Source organism: Ranitomeya variabilis, chromosome 2, assembly GCF_051348905.1.
Source record: "Ranitomeya variabilis isolate aRanVar5 chromosome 2, aRanVar5.hap1, whole genome shotgun sequence".
NCBI classification, from domain to species: Eukaryota; Metazoa; Chordata; class Amphibia; order Anura; family Dendrobatidae; genus Ranitomeya; species Ranitomeya variabilis.
Genome location: NC_135233.1, coordinates 909,761,929 through 909,775,590, shown reverse-complemented (window position 1 = coordinate 909,775,590; position 13,662 = coordinate 909,761,929).

The window sequence follows — 13,662 nt, the reverse complement described above, 5'->3', positions numbered from 1 at the left end:
ATTCTTCAGCATGACCGGTTTGGCAGTGGGTCAGTAATGGTGTGGGGTTGCATTTCTTTGGAGGACCACACAGCCCTCCATGTGCTCACCAGAGGTAGCCTGACTGCCATTAGGTACCGAGATGAGATCCTTAGACCCCTTGTGAGACCATATGCTGGTGTGGTTGGCCCTGGGTTCCTCCTAATGCAGGACAATGGCAGACCACATGTGGCTGGAGTGTCAGCAGTTCTTGCAAGATGAAGGCATTGAAGCTGTGGACTGGCCCGCCCGTTCCCCAGACCTGAATCTGATTAAACACATCTGGGACATCATGTCTCGCACCATCCACCAATGTCACGTTGCACCTCAGACTGTCCAAGAGTTGGCGGATGCTTTACTCTAGGTCTGGGAGGACATCCCTCAGGAGACCATCCGCCGCCTCATCAGAAGCATGCCCAGGCATTGTAGGGAGGTCATACAAGCACATGGAGGCAACACACACAACTGAATATCATTTCCTTGTCTTGAGGCATTTCCACTGAAGTTGGATCAGCCTGTAATTTGATTTTCCAGTTTGATTTTGAGTATCATTCCAAATCCAGACCTCCAGGGGATATTCATTTTGATTTACATTGATCATTTTTATGTTTTATTGTTCTCAACACATTCCACTATGTAGTGAATAATGATTTGCACACAAGCAGATTAAATACTCTATAGATGAGCAATAAAATACTGATACATTTTTTAACAATTTTTTTGAAAGTTTCTTGGTAGTAGCCCTGTCTTAAGCTGTCCCAAGGAGCCTCTCCCATTCCCATTCATTCCTCAAGAAAGGTTCATCCTGCTCCCTTTCTTCTGGGATAACACCTACTGCATACCAGCGATGTTGCCCCTCCATTTTGAGGAACGTGACCCTTGTTTCAGCCATCAGCTCTTGCAGCCTTAGAGGCAAGTGTTCTGTCTCTACTACCTGATGATTGAACTAGAATGGTACCAAACTCTTCAATGGACACCCTTCGCCGCTGACAGTCATAAGTAATGACCACCCCCAGGGATGCCAACTCCCGCTACCTTGTGGTTAGCGAGCCACATAACATTTCTCCAGACCTGGTCCTGGTTCACCTCCTTGTCTCTTCTGACCTGCCTGAGCCCCACAGTCTGCTGACCAGTTCCTGGACCCTGGCTCTCCTGTCCGCAAGAACTCCAGCGGTAAAGGATACGACTTGGGTTTGAGCCTTAGTGGATTCGAACCACAGGCTCCTGCCATCTCTGCTGTTGTACCAGCTTCCTCGGACTCCAATGTTCCTTCAGTCACTCCCTTGGGAGTCTTGTGTGGTACTGCCTTCTTTGTCACCCACTAAGCACTTCACACTGTATGTATGACTACTTGAATACAGCAAACATTTTTAACACTTTTTTGGAGTGTTATATACTACAGAATTGTATCCCAGGCCATGGAATAGTGTATGGGTGAAAAATTTAACCCAGTAAAATTTTTTAACGCTGTTTTGGAAAGATAGATATCACAGTAATGTACCCTAGACCACGGAATACTGCATTGGTGAATAATTTAAAAAAGAACATTTTTTAACACTTTTTTTGAGTGATAGCTATCAAAACAGTGTAACCCACACCATGGAATACTCTATGGGTGAGTAATTTAATCCAGAAGAAAAATCTAGTTTTTTGAGTCTTGTATAACATTAACATGTACCACAAAGCACGAAATACTCAATGGATCACACAATATATTCAATTTAAAAAAAAAATGTCACAGCTATATATTTTGCAAGGGACTGCACAGCCATAATCCCTGTCTACATACTGTATTCTTCCACTGTCCCTGCAACTCTCTCTCCATTCCTAGACTAAATGCAGAATGTATGTGATACAAACAGCAAAGCAAATGATTAGCACTAAGAAGGCTTCTTAGTATGATGGTTCAGCTTCAGCACCAGTATCAACACTATAGGACTCTGATTCGTTATACTGTGCGCACACCGGCCTGGACAAGCACTCTCTCCCTTCAACACGAACTGTCAAAGAGCTGTGCAATGGCGTCAGTGTGCTGAGCCAGGCAGCGCCTGTTCTTTTATAACACCAGATGATGTCACGCGGCCTGCCAATCAAAGTAATGCCACTACTAAGATTGCTACGGCATTACAGTGATGTGCAGGCAATCCCTTCATGCTTGTTGTCTGTCTAACAGGCACCAAACATGTGGGGCCGGGATGAGAGTTTTAAATCGAGCACCTCCCAATGCTCGTCGACTAACGAGCACATCTGAGTACCCAGATACTCGAGTGATATCAGAGTATCACCAGACACGTTCGCGCATCCTTAGTAAAAAATGTAATTATTTTTTCTTCACTGCCCAATGGCATAAAATTCTGTGACAATATGATCACTGCACCCTTAGATGAATTCATTGAGAGGTGTAGTTTATAAAGTGGGGTCTCTTATGGGTGTTCTATTGTTCTGGCACCTCTGTGGCTCTCCCAGTTTGTCATGGCACCCACAAACCTTAGAAGTAAAATGTGAGCTCCTTCACTTCTGAGTTTTGCACTGTGCCTCAAAACTAGTTCCTGATTATGGGGGATTCTGCTTTTATGGCTGTGATGGTGTGATATGCTATGTGGATATCATTTTTGTGTATATTTCTATTTTACTTATTCTCATGGTGTTCTCTTGTAGGATGAGTTATTTGCTAATTGATGAATGGCTGTTGCTGCCATCTGATATCAGCCCCCACAGTACTGTATTGTTGTCTTCTTACAGGGTCAGTGAATAAACCTGTTTGCTAAAATGCTAATGATATATTGAACTAGCTTGTTGAAACAATGACTTCCTGTAGTGCCTTAATCCCCAAGGCACCTTTGTCAGGTCTAGGAGGCTTGAAAACCACCCCAACCTGTCTGACTACCCCTGGACATAAGGAGGGGGCTGGGGAGGACATGAGCTGGGAAGTCAGTCCTGTGTGGAATGATGATGGGTTCACAGCACCTCATAGAGAAAGAAGAGTATATGGACTGTGTGATCCTCTCTCTGCTGGATTGTTGGACTTTTATCCTGTTACTGAACTGCATTCGTGTTCTGGACTATCTTATCCTTTGTGTGGTGGATTGTATATGGACCTTTCGCATTTTTGCCTAAATAAAGGTCTTGGAATTGTTTACTATACTCTAGCTCTGTTGATTGTGTGATACCGGAGAAAGACCCCGTGACAATGGCACCTCAGGGGATCTCCCAGTTTGACATGGCACCCTCAAACCAGAACAGTAAAATCTGTTAAATAATATGGCATTCCATCCCTTCTGATTTTTGTACTGTGCCTCAAAAGTAGTTCCCGATTACATGCAGGGTATTGGTGCAATTAGGAGAAGTTGCACAACAAACTGAGAGGTCCATTTTTTACTATTAGCCCTTATAAAAATTACAAATTTTGTGCTAAAACAACATTTTAGTGGTAAAAATGTAATTATTCTTTCTCCATTGCCCAATGGTATAAATTTCTGTGAGGTACATGTGGTGTCAACATGCTCACTGCACCTCTAGATGAATTCACTGCGAGGTGTAGTTTGTAAAATGACATCACTAATGGAGTGCTTCTGCTGTTCTGGCACCTCTGGGGCTTTGCTAATGTGACATTGCACCATTAAACCATTTCAGTAAAATTTAAACTCCAATATGGCACTTCTTCCCTTCTGAGCTTTGCACTATGCCTCAAAAATAGTTTTCGACCACAATTGGGATATTGATGTACTATATTCCTTGAGGGGTCTAGTCTAAAATGTGGTCCATTGTGGGGGATTTCCACTGTTTAAGCACATTAGGGGCTATCCAAATGCGACATGGCGTCTGGTAATGATTCCAGCAATATTTGCTTTCAAAAAGTCAAATGGAGTTCCTTCCCTTCTGAGCCCTGCCGGAAACAGTAGTTTCCCCCACATATCGGGTATCGGCTTGCTCAGGAGATATTGTACAACAAATTTTGAGGTCCATTTTCTCCTTTTACCCTTGTGAAAGTTAAAAAATTAGTCTAAAGTAAATTTTTTGTGAAAAAAAGGTAAATGTTTATCTTTTCCTTCCACATTCCATTAATTCATGTGAAGCACCTGAAGGGTTAGTAAAATTCTTGAATGTGTTTTTGAGGATTTTGAGGGGTGCAATTTTTAGAATCATGTCACTTTGTTTTTTTTGTCATACAGACAATTTAAAGTCACTTCAAATGTGATGTGGTCCCTAAAAAAAAGTTTTAAGCCTTCTAAATTTCTAAAAATAAAAAACAATGTTTTTAAAAATTGTGCTGATGAAAAGTAGACATGTGGGAAATGTTATTTATTAACTTTTTTATGTGACATAACTCTTTGGTTTAAAGGTATAAAAATTAAAAGTTTGAAAAGACACCCAGAATAAAGTCCTTTATTTGAAATAATGACAGACTCCTTTAATAACCTTAATTAAACCATACTTATTGAACGCCTAACCCACTGACGCCAATGTCTCCTGCAACAAAAATAAAATAATAAACGACAATATTCCTCACCTGTCCACCAAGAAGATAATCCATAATGTCCCACGACGATCCTGATCACTTTGAGAGCAGTCACATTAGTGATGTGACTGCTCTCAAAGACAGCCGGTGATACACTGAGGTAATCGCTCCCGTACTATATAGCACTGAGCTGCCGTGAGAGTTCATTGGAGTTCATCAGCTGATCAGCTCCAGTGATCTCCCTTACGGCACCACTGCTGCATGGGAAAGTTCTCATGCAGCAGTGCCGTGAGGGCACCGGAGCTGATGAACTCCGGTGAACTCTCTTGGCAGCTCAGTGATACACTGCAGGAGCGATTACCTCCTGTCAGAGTATTGCCGGTGGCCAGGTAGAGCAGTCACATCACCATCGGACATTCGGGATTACCTGGACTACGGCAGATAGGTGAGTATATGTTGGTTTATTATTTTACATTATTTCTAGGAGATGAGGTCGTCGGGGATTTGGTGTTAGGTGAGTATAATTTTTATTTTTATTTGAATATGTATGCAATTTTACTTTTTTTAACTGTGAGCAGTGACACCTGCAGATGAGACTACGTCTCTTAACAGCAGCTTCTGTTATCACTGTTACCAGTGACAGCAGACGTAGCCCAATGGGAGCAGTAGTCTCATTGGCCCACGCTTGTGGGTCACAGTCACAGCTGCGGGGACACGCTGACATCTGACAGCATGATCCCGCAGCACTGTAACTGACAGTACCATCGGTAGTTTTACCGCGGGTGACAGTCACAGCGGCTGGGTCACGCTGACATCTGACAGCATGAACCCGCAGTGCTCTGACCGATAGTCTTACTGTCGGTAGCGTTACCGCCGATAAGAACCACCGCGCCGGTGTTTCCCATGCTGCCTCACAGATCACAGTGCGGTAAACACCACAGGAAGCCGGTAAAACGCTAAACAAAAACTCAGCAAATTCGCAAACATTTTTATACCTCTGTTTTTGCTGCGGATTTGACTGACTCAATTGAAGTCAATGGGTGCAGAAACACTGCAGAAACGCAAAAAGAATTGACATGCTGCAGAAAAAAACACACTGCAAATACTTAAGGAAAATTACTGATCATGTGCATGACACTTTAGGGTATGTTTCCACGTTCAGGATTGCATCAGTCTTTGGTCAGGATTTTATGCAAGTAAAATCCTGACCAAAACTGCACCTGAGGTCACTGGCAGGTCACCTGCGGTGTACCTGCGTGTTTTGCTCATAGTAGCAACATGCAGCGTTTTGAAAAAACGCACAACGCATGCGTTTTCGCGGCAAAAACGCATGCGTTTTTAAACGCATAGTGGAGTCTGGATTTCATAAAATCCCATCCACTATGCTGTAACATCTGGACGCTGCGTTTTTGACGCAGCAGAAAAACGCAGCGTCAAAAACGCAGCGTTTCCTGAACGTGGAAACATACCCTAAGGATTATCATTTAATAAGCTTGCATAAGGATTCCATAGCATTTGTGTCCCAATTCCGCTCAAAGAAACCGCAGCGAAAACATATAAAAAATGCACTGTGTACACACAGCCTAATATAGTTAAATAGGTAGAGGAGGAAATGCTGCAGAAAATTAAAATAACACTAGGGTCCTCATTTTAACTATTCAGTCAATGGGACATAGAATCTTTCAGGTTGTGCTAAAAACGGAAAAAACGTTCTTATCTGAAATTTGGGACAATTACCTCTCTTAGCTGGTACATGAACCAACCAGGGGAGGTAATCTGCTGGATCTGGTGCTATCAAATAAACCAGATACAATTGCAGATCTTCAGGTCAGGGAGCATTTGGGAGGCAGTGACCATAATATGGTAAGTTTCAAAGTAATTTTCAATCAAACATTCAAAAGGGGAAATGCAAAACCCTGGAATGTTAAGAAATCTGATTTCAACAAATTAAGGGAAGAGCTTAATCGTGTAGACTGGGATCATCTCATGGTACCTGATACTGAACATTAATGGGGCTTGTTTAAGGATATACTACTAGAATCCTGTAGAAAACTAAAACCCTCTGGTAATAAAATGTCCAGGAATAAAAAGAAACCATTATGGATAAATAAGACACTACAAAGTTTAATAAGACTAAAAGAAAAGGGCATTCAAAATCGTGAAGGCCGAGAATACAGAAATAGCACTTCAGAAGTATAAAGATCTAAGAAATGTAAAAAGGAAATCAAGCTGTCAAAGTTATCCACAGAGGAACAAGTTGCCAATGAAATTAAAATAAATCCCCAAAAATTGTATAAATAGACCAATGCCAAAAAGAAAAATAAAGATGGTATAGGCCCCTTAAATGACGATAATAACAACACAATAATAGAGAACAAAGAAAATGCTGAGATATTAAACAGGCACTTTTCATCCATGTTCACCAATGAACTAACTGTTCCAGGGATTATTCAACAAGGCAAAAATCAAAATTCACCACCTGATATAACTAGTTAAAAGAAGAAGTACGCCTGCATATGAGCAAATTAAACATTAACAAATCCACGAGCCCAGACAGCATTCATCCACATATACTGAGGGAATTGAGCTCAGTTATTGACAGACCGCTATATCTTATATTCTTAGGCTACTTTCACACATCAGGTTTTTGTCACCTTGCCGATTCTGGCATCATGCAGCAGCGCCGGATCCGGCGTAATTTGTGAAAACCGGATGGAACGGATCCATTCCATCCGGTTGGCATCCGTTTCTTCCGTTTTTTCATCCTTTTTTTGACGGATCCGGTTTTTAAAACCGCCCCTGGGAGGCTGCAAAATGTGATTGGCCCCCTGAAAACTATATATACAGTGTTCCTACAGCCCATCTGTGACAGGTTAGAGAGGAGCAAGTGTTTTGAGAGCAAGATGGATGTCGTTATTGCAAATATTCTGAAGAACGTGGATTTCATTGTGGAGGCGAATCGCTTGAAAACAATTGTTCTGGAGAAGGAGCGAGAGAGACAACGCATCATGCGTTTGCGCCGACGGCGTTTGTGGATCCACCCCATCACTGCACAGAGAATGACACATGGGGTGTTTTCTACACTGTACATGGAGCTACGAGGAGACCCAGAGAAATTTTTCTCATATGTGCGGATGAAAGAGAAGAACTTTGATCTATTGGTGGACTGAATTGGACATCTAATCCGAAGGAGTGATACGTATTGCCAATTCTCTATTTCACCGGCGGAGTGTCTGATGGTCACTCTTCGGTAAGCCATTTTTATTGTATGTACTCCTGTAGCACACTTTAACCCCTTCACCCCCGGAGCTTTTTTCCTTTTTCGCTCCCCTCCTTCCCAGAGCCATAACTTTTTCATTTTTCTGTCAATATGGCCATGTGAGGGCTTATTTTTTGCGGGACGAGATGTACTTTTGAATGATGCCATTGGTTTTACCATGACCTGTAACAGAAAATGGGAAAAAAATTCCAAGTGCGATGAAATTGCAAAAAAAGTGCAATCTCACACTTGTTTTTTGTTTGGCCTTTTTGCTAGTTTCACCAAGTGCTAAAACTAATGTGCGATTATGATTCTCCAGGTCATTACGAGTTCATAGACACCAAACATGTATAGGTTCTCTTTTATCTAAGTGGTGAAAAAAAATTCCAAAGTTTGCTAATAAAAAAAAAAATTGTGCCATTTTCCGATACCCGTAGCTTCTTCATTTTTCATGATCTGGGGTCGGGTGAGGGCTTATTTTTTGCGTGCCAAGCTGGCATTTTTAATGATACCATTTTGGTGCAGATACGTTTTTTTGATCGCCCGTTATTGCATTTTAATGCAATGTCGCGGCGACCAAAGAAACGTAAGTTTGGCGTTTTGATTTTTTATTCTCGCTGCGCCATTTAGCGATCAGGTTAATCCTTTGTTTTTATTGATAGATCGGGCGATTCTGAATGCGGCAATACCAAATATGTGTAGGTTTGATTTTTTTTTTATTGTTTTATTTTGATTGGGGCGAAAGGTGATTTGAACTTTTATATATTTTTTATTTTTTTAATATTTTTAAACACTTTTTTAAAAATTTTGGCATGCTTCAATAGCCTCCATAGGAGGCTAGAAGCATCCACTACTCGATCGCCTCTGCTACATAGAGGTGAAGCACAGATCACCTCTATGTAGCAGAAATGCAGGTGTGCTTTGAACGCCGACCACAGGGTGGCGCTCAAAGCAATTGGCCATCAACAACCATAGAGGTCTCAAGGAGACCTCTGGTTGTTATGGCAATGCACCGATGACCCCCGATCATGTGACGGAGGTCAGCGGTGCGAGCACTTCCGGCCGCGCGGCCGGGAGTGCTAGTTAAATGCCGCTGTCAGCGTTTGACGGCGGCATTTAACTAGTTAATGGGCGCGGGCGGATCGAGGTTAATGTTTTTGCTGGTGTTTTTTTTAGAATACTTTTTAGTGGTGTTTTTTATAGTATCTCCTACTGCCTTTATAACTGTAATGTTATTGCTGTGATTTTGTAGTAATTTTTGCCTTGTTTTTATTCACAGATTCCTTGCAACTGGAGAATCCCTTTCGTCATACCATTTCCAGTTCAGACTTGGGATTTCCACCATCTCTGGAATGGTCAAGCACACTTGCCGTGCACTGTGGGACTCTTTGCACGGTGAATTTATACCACATACCATAATGGAGAGTTGGTTGGAAGTAGCCGAGAAATTCCAGCAAGTGTGTCAATTTCCCAATTGCTTGGGAGCGGTTGACGGGAAACATATCCGTATCGTGAAACCGGCTGGTTCTGGCTCGGAATATTTCAGCTATAAAAAATACTTCTCCATTGTGCTGATGGCCATCGCCGATGCAGAGTACAAATTTATAGCGGTAAATATTGGGGCGTATGGCCGCTCAAATGATTCCCAAGTTTTCAAAACTGTCTGCAATGGGGCGTCATTTGTATGGAAACACCTTTCAATCCCCCCCCCAAGACCACTGCCTCAAACCTCTGGGCCACCAATGCCTTTTGTTTGTGTTGGGGATGAAGCGTTCCAACTATCGGAACACCTACTGAAACCCTACTCCAGCAGTGGATTAACGCAAACTAACAGAATTTTTAACTACCGCCTCACACGCGCACGGAGAATGGTGGAGTGCACTTTTGGGATTTTGACCGCCAAATGGAGTGTTCTATTGACAGCTATAAACTTGAAGACTGACACTGTTGACAAGGTGGTGAAAGCGTGTGTTGTCCTGTACAATTATGTGATATCCAAGGAACAGATTTCCATTGAAGACCACTCCGAAGAAACAACCTTGGCTGATTATAACAACATTACGTATAGAAGTTCTGGGGCAGTTTCTGGAATGAGGGACCAATTCGCAGAATACTTTATTTCACCTGAAGGAAGAATAGACTGGCAGGATGAGAGAGTTTGAACAATTTGCCTTAGACCTTGTAACCATATTTTTCCATATAGAGGACCCAAGTTGTGTACCGGTTTGTGTTTCCACCTAAGAATTTAACCTTTAATTACCAAATTTGTTTACTGGTTTGTGTTGTACCCGAAATATTTTACCTTCTTTTACCCAAGTTGTGTACCTGTTTGGGTTGTACCCAAAGTATTTTACCTCTAACTAGTGTTGAGCGATACCGTCCGATACTTGAAAGTATCGGTATCGGATAGTATCGGCGGATACCCGAAAAGTATCGGATATCGCCGATACCGATACCCGATACCAATACAAGTCAATGGGACACCAAGTATTGGAAGGTATCCTGTATGGTTCCCAGGGTCTGAAGGAGAGGAAACTCTCCTTCAGGCCCTGGGATCCATATTAATGTGTAAAATAAAGAATAAAAATAAACAATATTGATATACTCACCTCTCCGACGCAGCCTGGACCTTACCGCTGTAACCGGCAGCTTCCGTTCCTAAGAATGAGTGCTTGAAAGACCTTAGATGACGTCGCGGCTTGTGATTGGTCGCGTGGCGGTCACGTGACCGCTCACGCGGCGGTCACGTGACCGCTCACGCGACCAATCACAGGCCGCGACGTCATCTAAGGTCTTTCAAGCGCTCATTCTTAGGAACGGAAGCTGCCGGTTACATCGGTAAGGTCCAGGCTGCGTTGGAGAGGTGAGTATATCAATATTTTTTATTTTTATTCTTTATTTTACACATTAATATCGATCCCAATACCGATTCCCGATATCACAAAAGTATCGGATCTCGGTATCGGAATTCTGATACAGCAAATATCGGCCGATACCCGATACTTGCGGTATCGGAATGCTCAACACTACCTCTAACCAATAAACCTTGTTTAACCCAACTTATTTAACTATATCTTATAAATAAAATACAAATTTGGTATAAACAAAACCGTTTTATTAAACATTTTTTTGCAAAACAAAAATAAACTTTTATAAGTTTGAATAAGTCAGAGTGGAGATATTGCTGGAGGGGCTGTCAGATTGGGACACTTCGACAGTGGGAGTGTGGAGAGAGAAATGTGTTGGTGGTGGTGGTGAAGGATCAGTAGGTAGCGGTGAAGGGGTGGAGAAAGCAAGTGAACGGGTGGACAGGAAACTGGGAGTTGGATTAGGAATTTGGTATGATGGAGGGGTGTAGCTGATGGATTGGGAGGCAGAAGATGTGATGGGTGGAGAAGAGGGTTGGGTTAGTGACATGATGGGTGAAGGAGACTGGTGGTAGTGGGCAGGGAGAGGAGGCACAGAAGATGTTGTTGGGAACTGGTATGGGGCGGCATGTTCGTACTGGTCAGGTTGGTGTGACGGGGCACAGGCAGGATGCTGGTACTGGTCAGGATGGTGGGATGGGGCATGGGCACGATGTTGGTAATGGTCAGGATGCTGGGACAGGGCTCGGGCACAATGTTGGTAATGGTCAGGATGCTGGTACGGGTCAGGAGGATGGTAGTGAGTGGAGTGAGGGACAGTGGCTGGAGGGGGGGCAGGTGCAGGAGGGGGGGCAGGTGTGGTGGCTTGGGAGGTCACAAGCGCTGGAGCAGACTGGCATGATTCCATTACTTGCATCTGCTGATCAGGAGATAGCTTATCCATGCGCTCGAGTACCGACCGGAAAAAAGTGTGGTTCGGTGACTGACTTGCCTCTGAATGCATCCATAGCAGAAGTGTATGCAACTCGAGAATGCTTTTACTTATCAAATTGAAACCTGCAGCCATTTGCTCGGACAAAACTTTGAGACAGTTCTGGAAGGATGCATTCAGCTGCAAGAACTCGGGCGCATAGCTCTGTACCTGACCCCTCTGCCGCTGCCGCCCCGAAGCCACAGGTGTACTAGAAGTGGCAGCAGCAGAGGGGTGGGGTACAGGAAAAGATATATCCTCACCAGCAGATTCATGAATTGGAGCCGGCCAGGATGCTCCAGCGCTGGGGGATGGTACCGAGGGATCAGATGTGTGGGAAGGCTGGGAGGGTGCAGAGGCGCCGGGACTGTTGAAGTGTCCCTTAGTGGCGGACTCCTGAGGGATCGCCCCAGAAGGGTTCAACTCAGCTGCAGGCTCCCGAGTGCTCCCGACGGTGCCGTGGAACAATGAGAAAAAAAATATAATTATTATACTGATATTGCATGGCCCTGGCTGAAACAGCAAAAGAGGGTTAGACATGTAAAACATTGGTTATTAAATATGGTGGGTAATATTTACCTTTGGCTCACCATCGTTGACCTGAGGAACGGCAGGGCTTGGGCATATTTGTATCTGCTCCTGCGTCCTCCAGAACCACTCGGGGCCCGCATCTCTTTGTTGAACTCCTTCTTGAAGCGGTCCCTGATCGACCGCCACCGCTTGACAATCCTCTCACCTGTAAAAAAAGGAGAAACACAAATTGGTTAGGATACAATACTTTTAATCCATCAACATAACTGAACTGTGTATACTTACGTGCTTGATTCTGGGCCCGAACATCGAGGTCCTCCCAGTTGTCTATGAGCTGTTGGCAGACTTGCTCCCAGAGTCAACGGGTCACTATGACATCAGCATGGCGGCGGTCACCCATGTTCCACAGCGGCTCCCTGTCTCTGATCAGATCGATGAGGCGGTCAATATTTAGCCCGACCTCCTCACCGTCCAAATCAGAGCACACTGTGAAGCGTGTTAAAAAAGGACAAAAAAAAAATAAAATTTGATTCAAAACAACATAAAGAAAAAAAATGCTGATTACATGATGACGGCCGCCCGCACTCTCACGCCGACGACCCTGGGAGCCACTCGGAGGACCTCTGGATCGAGCACCAGAATCCGAACACTAGAAGAAAAATAAAATAAAAATTATGTGCTTGTAGGTTGCCTTTTTATGTGTTGTGTGCATTTTGATATCTATAATTATCATTTTGTATATGTTGTGTGATGTCTGTAATAATCGAATTGTATGTGTTGTGTGCAGTGTTCTTTCTGTAAGGATCTTTTGCTTTTATGTGTTGGGTGTAGTGTGAGGTTGTGGTTCCGCGATGCATGAAAGAAACATACCAATTGCGATCCCACTCCAGGTCTCTCTCCACCCCTTCGGTCTTCTTCTGGAAGCACCTCTTCTGCTAAAGCAGCAGCAGCAGCTTCCTACAAAAATGAAAGATTGATAAATACATTAATATACATATAGATACACAGAGAGAGAGAGAGAGAGAGACAGAGAGAGAGAGAGACAGAGAGAGAGAGACACACAGAGAGAGAGAGAGACCGAGAGAGAGAGAGAGAGAGAGAGAGAGGGAAAAAAATTAAATAGAAAAATATATATTTACCTCAGTGCGCTGTCGACTCGGGGGAGGGCTCCCAGAAGAAGATATGGCTGATGGCTGGCTGGCAGGCTCGGCTCTGTGGCTGGCAGGCTCGGCTCTCTGGCTGGCTGGCTCGGCTCTCTGGTTGGCTGGCTAGGCTCTCTGGCTGGCAGGCTCTTTGCTGGCAGGGTAGGTTCTCTGGCTGGCAGGCAGGCTCTCTGCTGGCAGGGTAGGCTCTCTGCTGGCAGGCAGGCTCTCTGGCTGGCAGGCAGGCTCTTTGCTGGCAGGGTAGGCTCTTTGCTGGCAGGGTAGGCTCTCTTCTGGCAGGCAGGCTCTCTGGCTGGCAGGCAGGCTCTTTGCTGGCAGGGTAGGCTCTCTGCTGGCAGGCAGGCTCTTTGCCGGCAGGGTGTTGGCTCTCTGGCTGGCAGTATGGCTGGAAATGA